Below are 10,170 nucleotides of genomic sequence, written 5' to 3' on the forward strand. Positions count from 1 at the left end.
ATGTTTTTATATAATCATTTAATCACCATTAATAATTTGTGGAATTGAGAAAAATAGTGGCTCCACAGTGAACAATGGATTATTTTGGCAACTACATACATGATACAATAGAGTCAGAGATAAAGGCACTCAATAGATAACTACCTCCAAAAGCATACTGAAATGCCTGTGTTTTCTATCCTCTCTCAAGCCTTCTTAAATATCAGTGGAGGCTCTACCTAATATAACCAGTAAAACTATTTTGCTCAAATTACAAGTCAATAATAAAAATGTCATCATTAACTAAAGATACTATAGTTTTATCCTTCATTCAATCATTATTTCAATAGCTTAAGATTAAATTGCTATACGTTTTATGTCTATTTTATGTTCCTGTTTTGCTAGATTTTCTTTTTCTTGAAATGACCAGAAGTAATTTTCATCTGGAAAAAGCCTGCCTCTTTAAAGGCATAAATCCCAAGCAGAAAAATGAAGGTTTTGATCCAGCTGTCTTTAAAACCATATAGCTAATTAAATTGAACTGCTACTGTGTTGCTAGGGCATGATAATTAATCATAGGACAAGGCTAAAAACCTAAAGCAAAGAAGCTTTCTGTTCTAAGTGCAGTCAAAATGGGTGAAGTGGTCATGGTATTAATTAAAAACTTCAAGAAGTGGCATCCATTATTTTTTTAATCAAATACTGGACCTACAAAATGGGTAATAAGCTTAAACAACCACAACATAAATGCATTTGCTCAGAGAAATACCTTTCAATTAAAAAAAATCTGAACAAGCATTTTAAGATTAGATCTTGCCCTGTTTTATTTACAAAATAAATATCTTCCTATCTTGTTCATTTCAGAGGAAACTTAGATTTTTCTGAGGGCTGGACTATAGGTTGGCTGAGAAGATTATGCTAATTTTCTGTTACCCAAATAAATGTTGGCAGATCTCTGCAGACTGTCTCACAGGTTAACATTTTTCCTATAAAAACATACCTTCATTTTTTTATTTTTAAAAATATTTTTTATTGATCTCAGAGAGGAAGAGAGAGGGAGAGAGAGATAGAAAAATCAATAATGATTGGCTCCCTCCAGCAAGCACCCTCCTGGGGATTGAGCCCATAAACTGGGCATGTACCCTAACACTGAATCAAACCCTGACCTCCTAGTTCAATGCTCAACCACTGAGCCAAACTGGCTGAGCCATCCATTGGTTTTTAAACTCTACAATTTATCTTATGTACATGTCTCCTAATATAATCATATTCAGCAAGTGCTTAAAACACACTTTCTAATTGTTCTAATTGTGGTGGGTCTAAGAGAGACAACTCTGACAAAACATACCTTATATGCCTTTCTCTGTCATGTCATTCTCATCTGAGCATGATATAATTGGGCCTTTATATTAATCCTTTCTTTTGTCTATTATGGTACAAGTCCCAAAGAAGTTGAAAAAGTATTAAAAATAACTGTACAAAAGAAAGCAAAGAAAATGGTAAAAAATAATTACCAGGGAGAAGTCCCTACATATAAAATGTTTTTAATAATCATATTAATATTCTGAAAATCAAGTAGCAATACTTAAAGCAAGTTAAATTTTTATGATAGTTTGATACTTCCTTTGCAGCATTTTTAAAAGATATTTCACTGGTTTTGAGAGAGAGGGTGGGGGGGGAAGGGAGAGGGAGAGCAAAGTTTATTAAAATTTTTTAATATTGCTGTAACCTTTTAGATATATATAAAACACTTTAGAGTATTTTTCTCATTTAAACTAACGAGAAATTATGTCCCTGTTAAGATTTTCGGGCAGGAAGTTTAAAAGTTAGTTAAGAATTGCTAACTTTAAGTCAGTGATGACTGATTTGGGTCTTCTTAAAGCTCTGAATTGGCAAGTAGCCTCACTAATGTTTTTTCTTGGAATCCAGCATCATTTTTCAGGCATATTCCAACCCTTTCCAGGTTGCTCTTGTTGCTTGATGATAAAGGAGAATATTTCATCTTAGGGAGACACAGTCTATACTGCATATAATGCTATAATAAAAAGAGATTGGACAGTGTTGAAAGGAAGATCTCTGAATATGGAAATCAGTTTAACACTACTAGTCTACTCTAAGATTGACCTATAGCCCATGCCAAGAGCTTCATTTTACCCATAAGACTTTGCAGGATAAGATATCCATTCATAAAGAAATTGTGTAATGTGGCAAGCAAGAGGAGGTATAACGGACCATGCTTATGTAAAGCCTGAACAAAGATATACATAAATATATACTCATGAGAGATGAATAATTTAACATCCAATTATTTTTAAAATAACTGAATAAATGGCAAAATTAAAATTTTTATTTTTAATGAAAACGTTTATGTTAAATTCGAAAAGAAGCCTTTATTCTTCATGTCAAACAAGTACATGGATATTTTCATGTTGTTGGCATTCCGTATTATAAGGAGCTTTCCATGGATGGCTGTATTTTTCAAAGTATATACATTTGTTATTCACAGAGGATTGCAGAGGGCAAGGAGGATATTATATCCTTGAATATGCAAGTAATACCATTATATTCTTAAAGTCTCTTCAATAATGGGTCAAATAAATATAATTATGGGAAAATATTTAAAACTTAAAAAATGTGTCTGTGTTAAGACATTATGTACTAGGAATAATAATTCACATTCCAGCACCTTCCCATAGGTTATTCTGTAAACCTCTTTCTTTCCCTTCCTTCCTTCCTTCCTTCCTTCCTTCCTTCCTTCCTTCCTTCCTTTCTTCCTTCCTTTCTTCCTATTTTTTCTTCCTCTCCTCCTCCTCCTCCATCTCCTCCTCCTGCAAGTAGCCTCAATAATGCTCCTCCCTCTCCTCCTCCTACTCCTGCCTCTCCTCCTCTCCTCCTCCTCCTCCTTCTGTTTAATGACATGGAAACAGAGATGCCTATCCTCATTATTAAAAGTAAAGTTTAAACTCTTCTACAATAATAGTTTGGCTATTTTTTATATAAACATTCAAATAAAATTAGCTTCAGAATTCATATTTCCATTGCTGCTGGTAAATGAACTTGTATAAATGTTTTTAGGTCTATTGTAAGGATGATTACATTTAAACACAAAGAAAGTTTAATATTTACTCTTTTTGGATGGCAACCTCTAGAACAATTTCCTACTGGAAATCTATTAAGGAAACTTAATGAAGGATTTAATAAAGTTAAACTACATGGGTTAGTACATTTTGTATTACTCAAAGAGTTTTGTTTTCTATTAAATCCTCATCTGAGGATATGTTATTGTTTTTTAATTTATGAGAGAGAGGGAGAGGGAGAGGGAGAGGGAGATAGAGAGAGAGAGAAAGAGAGAGAGAGAGAGAACAAAACATTGATGTAGGATAAAAATATTGATCAATTGCTTCTCATAGCACCCTGACCAGGGATCAAACCCAGAAGTATACGCCCTTGCCCTGTGCTCTGACCTTTTGGTTCATGGGATGATGCTGCAAACAACTGAGTCACCTGTTCAGGGCACTCAAAGAGTTTTGGTTGTTTTTATTTTATTTTATTTATTTCATTTTTGGATCATCATATTGATGTAAGTCACCTTTCAATTCCACACACTCAATTTTGTGCATATCAGATGTCATCTTACATATACACTGAGTGGCCAGATTATTATGATCTCTGAAAGCATAGTAATCTGGCCACTCAGTGTATATGTGATCAATAAGATACAGCAAGAGTCAATGTTCTAAGACAAATACATTTGGAAGAAAAACATAACATTACAAAATTATTTCTACTGGGTATTTTTTCTGCAAATTGGGAAAAGACTCATAATTCAATTATAGTGGTAGAACTCCTTGGTCCTGCTAATGGAATAGGTTCTGATGATAATTACTTAAAAACCACATCACTACATTAACAGACTTTGAAAAAAGACCAGGGAAGTGAAGAACATTGACATGACTGTAATCAAAATAAAAATCAAGTGTATTTTTAAATGTAAAAAAATTCATGACATAGTGTATGATTTATGATATAAACAGGATGCTTTAAGCAAATGTGACATTAACCCTCTTAAAATGGTTCTTTAATATTAAGTCTACATATTTAGACATTCTTCAGGCAATAACTTACAGAAAAGTTGATATAATAATAAGTAATGGTCAAATTAATTTTACCTTTTTGTAAAAAGGATATAAAACAAAAACAAAATCTAACAAACATGCATGGACTCATTAAATAACTGAAATATATTTTTAAAAGATATGTATTTGTTATAATAGTGCAAAGAATGCAGAAAGGTCAGACTGCTATCTATGTTTATACAGACTGATGTTTTGTAAACTGGTTAGTGGTGCAAGACTTTCTCAACTCATCAAAGTCACAGAAGAATGTTCTGGCAAAACTCCAACCTTCCAGAAAAGGTTGGCAAATTTAGAATAATTTATAGTTTAGTTTCCTTTATCTGTAGTCTGTAGATGATGATCAAATAATTAAGAAATTCATGTCCAGCCGGTGTGGATCAGAAGTTGAGCCTTGGCCTATGAACTAGGAAGTCATGGTTCGATTCTGCTCGGACACATGCCTGCTTTGCGGGTAGGATAATAATTATCTGGCTTGTTTTTATTCATCTCTCTAAAATATATGTATAGCTCATAGTATTTCAGTGTTTGTTTTAGAAGTGTTTTGTATCTTTATTTCAATATTTGATGTTTTTGTGACCAGAAATATGCTGAACAAATTTAATTCTTGTTTATAACGTGTGGCCTTTGGTAAAACTGGCTTCGTTGTTTCTCTTAAAGTTGGTGTTTCCAAGAACCCATCAAAGACATTAAGTGAGGATTTACTATACTTTAAAGGGGCAAACTGCCTGGTAGGTGAACTATCTATACTAATAAAGAGGTAATATAGAAATTGGTCAGGGCACCCTCACAGTAACAATCAAACAGCAGGCTGCATGGGGCAATAAGGCCGGCAGGGGGGTTAGTGTAGGACAACCAAATGACTGAACAGCAGGCTGCGTGGGGCAACCAGAATGCTGGGGAGATGGAGCAGTAAGGGTCAACCAGGCTGGCGGGGGACCGGGGGAGTTGAGGGCGACCAGGCCAGCAGGGGGCAGTTAGGGGTGACCAGGCTGGCAGCGGGGGGCAATTAGGGGTAATCAAGCAGGCAGGAATTTGAGCAGTTAGGAGCCAGCGGTCCTGGATTGTGAGAAGGATGTCTGACTGCCGGTTTAGGTCCGATCCCAGCAGTTCTGGATTGGAGAGGGTGCAGGCTGGGCTGAGGGGCCACACCCCACCTCATGCACAAATTTTGTGCAACAGGCCTCTAGTATCTTAATAAAGTATCTTATTTAAGTAGACATTTGGGGGTTCACATTATCATAGGGATGACTAGAGAAATGGGAGCTGAGAAAAACGGAGAAGAAAAGGTAGCCAAGCAATGAGAAGCACAGCTGGAATAAATTCATGACACCCAAAGCTATTAATGCCCGTTTTCCTTGGATGTTACATGCAAGGACTTCTGTCATCAGTACCACACATACACAGATTCTCTATTTCCGTCTTCTTTATAACATTAGCTCCCCTGTCAAAGCACTGGAAGACTCATCTAATTAGTTAAGCTCACATAATTACATGCCTGCCTGACCAGGACATGTGAATACAAAGCTTGCTCTCTTATGTTAGGAGTCAGCTTTTGGTCCTTATCAGGCAAGAGTTCTTCAAGCAAGGAAAAGGACTCAGAGGCTTGGCAGACAAAGATGACAAAGACACACTAATACACTATATAAATATTCACAATATTTATATAAATCTATATTAACATAATAGCTAACACATATACATGTCTTACCATGTACAAGATATTGTTCCAAGAGCTTTATGTATTTTTTAAAATATGTTTTTGTTGATTTTTAGAGAGAGAGGATCGGAGAAACAGGAGAGAGAGAGAGAGAGAGAGAGAGAGAGAGAGAGAGAGAGAGAGAGAGAGAGAGAGAAACATTGATGAGAAATGTAGATTGGCTGTCTCCTGCAGGTTCCTTACAGGGGATTTAACCTGCAACTGCCCTGACCAGGAATTGAACCTGTGAGTTCTTGGTGCATGGGATGACATTCAATTCACTGAACTATACCAGCTGGGATTTGTATTTATTCTTTGCATCAACTATGGGATGTTGCTATTTGTATTATCCTCCATTGTTTTTTAGGTAAGCAAAGTCAGACAGACAAAGTAACATTTCTATGATTAGCTGATAGGTGGCAGACACAGGATTGATTGAAGAACAGAGTACCTCTGGAGACCATGCTCACTGGAGCAATGCCATGGTGAACTCCCTCCCTGTGAACAGCAAAGATCTTCTCATCTGACTCAACTCTCCTATAACGCATCATGATCCATGCTCAGAAATATGCTTTTCCTGCAAGGCAAACCCACTGCAAAGTAGCTAGATTAATTTAGCACTCCATTATTTTACTGCTCAGGGGCTGGGTTTGATGCTGGGGGAGGGAATAGAAAGCAAAATTGATATAATATAACCCCTGCTCTTAAGCATACAGTATAAATGGAGTCATAGTAAATGAACACATAAAACTTATTAAATAAGGTTTTTGTTATTCAAGCAACAGAAACACTGTTTTGAAAATAAATGCCATGCAGGAATACATTATATATAAAATGAAAGTATAATGACTTTAATTCAGACTTCAGTGTTAAACTTTGAACCTGCATCCACTTCTTTCCCTGACACTCCAATTTCTTCAGCATCTCTGAGGAAACCATCAGCTCCCTAAATTTCAGTTTGAAAATCATAGTTCTTGATAAATTCAAAGACAAATGGAAAAATAAAGATGCAGGGGGCTTCCTAGGAAGAGAAATAGCACTGAGTTATAGGAAGTGCAAAAGCATTCTTTAAAGAAGATGGCATTTAAGCTTAAGCCATGACAGACATGGATGGGCAGTGGTGACAGAACTAGGAAGAGGCTATTATGACCACAGACCCAAAGCAATATTCAAGTAACAGAGGACAAACTAGTTCTGTTTTCACACTGGTTACATGTACACACACAGTGTAGGAATAAGTTCTAAATATAATAAACAGAGATTAAACAAGAAAGGGAAGTTCTGAAGAATGAGTGCTCCTAAGCCAGGGATAAATATATAGAAATAACCAAAATAATTAGAAGACAAGACTCAAGTCTGCCATGAGTCTAGAAGCCATGTAGTGAGAATTTAAATAATTAAATTGCAAAGTTGGAAAAGAGCATCAGATATTGCAGAAATGAGTGAAGAGTTCTGCTAAATAAAGAATGTTATTTGGACTATTTAAAATCTTTGTCAAAGTACCATTAACAATGCCATTTTGAAAAACCAAGAATCACTCTAGCTAGCTTAGGCTTTGGAAACGTTACTGTAAGAGTATAATTGCCCCAACAGTTTGGCTCCATGTATAGAGCATTGGCCTGCAGACTGAAGGATCTCAGGTTTGGACATGTATCTTTGTTGCAGGCACATCCCCTGTAGGAGGTGTGCAGGAGGTAGCTGATCAATGTTTCTCTCCCATCAATGTTTCTAACTCTCTATCTATAGTATGATTAACCACATTGCATAGTCTCTTCATTGAGTTTATGATAGGTCACAGGAAATAGACCCAAGGATTTAGAATTATTCCATAGTTATTTAAAAATGTTTAATTGAATTTTTAGAGAGATGAAGGAGAAAGAGAGAAACATCATCAATTGGCTGCCTCCTGTACTCCTCCTACTGGGGATTGAACCCTCAACCCGGGCATATGCCCTGAATGGGAATCGAACCAGCAACCTCTTGTTTTATGGGTTGGTGCTCAACCATTGAGCAACACTGGCTGGGCCATTCTACAGTTTTGAACACTACTAATATTAACAATTTTTAGAAAGATGCCATTTTCTGAAGATACTCAAAGATACCATTTCACACATATAAGATCTTTGTTGCTTGAATTAAATATGTGTTCACCAATTGTTTCTCAAAGACAATATATATGGATCTTATAAGATATTGAATCATTCTATTTATTCTCTTTCTTTTTGCTTGGATTAGCAATGGTGTGATAAGTTTTTTTCTATGTAGATATTATACACCCATACTTTCGACACCATGTTTAAAAATCATAAAGAAAATTTAAAAATAAGCCACTGTAATTTTTTTTCAAAAAGAGAAAAGACAAAAATTTCTATTTCTCTTTCTCTCAGACACACACACACACACACACACACAGATCTATGATTTCAAAATTTTGTTTTATAGCCTAGTTTTAGCGGTGTGTAGATAAAGGTTATCATGCCAGTCTACTGTAAGAAATGAAATAATATAGATAGATATGATTTACAAATTAGAAAACACACAAAACCATTTTAATTAATCTTCTTAAGATTTGTATAAATCAAAGTGAGAGTATTTATTAATCCAACATAAATAATTAACTGGAAAAGAGTACTAACAATTACTTCAATTGTTATAGTAGTCTGAATTTCCACTTTTTCTGTCTTAGATACTCATGTTGACCCAATAAAGAAATAAAAATAAGATATTTATTTTCTATTTTGTTAAAAGGCAAAACTAATATATACATAGTCACTTTCAAATACCATGTAGTTATCAAGATAGAAAGTAGCAAAAATGTGCTGCATCCAACATCTGTGATTTTTGTCCCAAAGTAACTTTAACAAGATCACAAATCAAGTGGCACGGGTCATTATTTGATCTTTTGCTGTCTACCATATACAATATTTCTTGAATTCTTATCTATGGCAGGACTTCTATCAAAATCAATAATTGGTTTTCAAAACAAAAATGATTAAAACTGGCTTTCAGACATTTTATTTAATTCAGTAAAGATTTATTGATAGCTTAGGATGTTCAAGTTAGATGTGTAAGACACTGTGATAAATTAAAAATCAATAGTATATATTTTCTCACTGCTATTTCCCCTCATCTTCCAATATCACAGGGACTCATAAGTTAGTAGATGAGGTTACTACTTAAAAATTGCTAATAAAATAAATCAGATTCACAAAAAAAACAGTGTAATAAATATTCAGACAATGTGTTTTTGGAGTAACAGGTAAATAAATAAGGAACTTATTCTGATGAATATGATGTGGGAAAGCATCTTGGCTTAGGTAGAATTTGGTAATGGCATTGAAGAGAAGGTAAACAGAAAGTTAAAAGATAAAGGATATATATGGCATTCTTCAATGGCCTTACACAACTGAAAACTTCAGAAATTTGAGATTAAACTCATAAAATTCATCAACATCTCTATCCAAAGAACTGCATAAGATGTTTCAGCAAAAAGCACAATGCAAACATTGAGAAAAATGTTTTGATCAATAATTATAAACACATGTATGTGGGGACTGTCACATCAAATAAGTGAGACTTTCCATTTGAAAAGAAAAAAAAATTCAAATTATATAGAGATTGCATGAATTAATAGCCCTTAACTGTGCAACAGAATATTGTGCTAACCAAATTAAAGTTATGTGACTGCCTTGAAACATAAATTGAATAAACTCTTCTCAGCTTTGCCTCTTTTCTGACATCATGAAATCCTAATTTTAATAGGCATCATTGTAAAATATGTAGTCATTAATCTTTTCTTAAACATGAGGTAAAAGTATATCTTTTTTAAAAATTGAGCATAAATCAGAAATATTGGGTAACTGCATACTTGGAAATGTAGAGAACTTGGAAGTATGTCAGGACCTTAGATAACTAGGCTGCAGGTCTTCCTTTTGATTATCATTGAAGATTTATTAATCAGTTATCTATTCTATTTTATGAAGATTTTATATGCCTCATACAATTGCAGTCAATCTTATAGAATTGGATTGAGTTGATACCCTTCCCCGGGAACTGGCTTTTCAGGTCATTTCACCACGGACATTCCCTTTGCTGAGACCACATTTCACTTGAGGTGACCACATCCATTTTCTCCCCTCCAGGTATGCATGCAGAAGTCTCCGCCCAGAAAAACAAATAAATAAAAAAGCCCACCAAAGGCCCTTTAAAAACCGCTGACTTCCATCACTGGATGCTGGAGCCAACCAGGCTTAGCCACCTAGTGTGAGGATAATCAAATAAATTTGAAATCCCTCACCATTCTAGCCTCCTAACAAGCAGATGGCCAGATCAAACTGAATCTGCACATTCACTATAGAA

Source organism: Pipistrellus hanaki (genome assembly GCF_964339955.1).
Source record: "Pipistrellus hanaki genome assembly, chromosome: 1".
Classification (NCBI taxonomy): domain Eukaryota; kingdom Metazoa; phylum Chordata; class Mammalia; order Chiroptera; family Vespertilionidae; genus Pipistrellus; species Pipistrellus hanaki.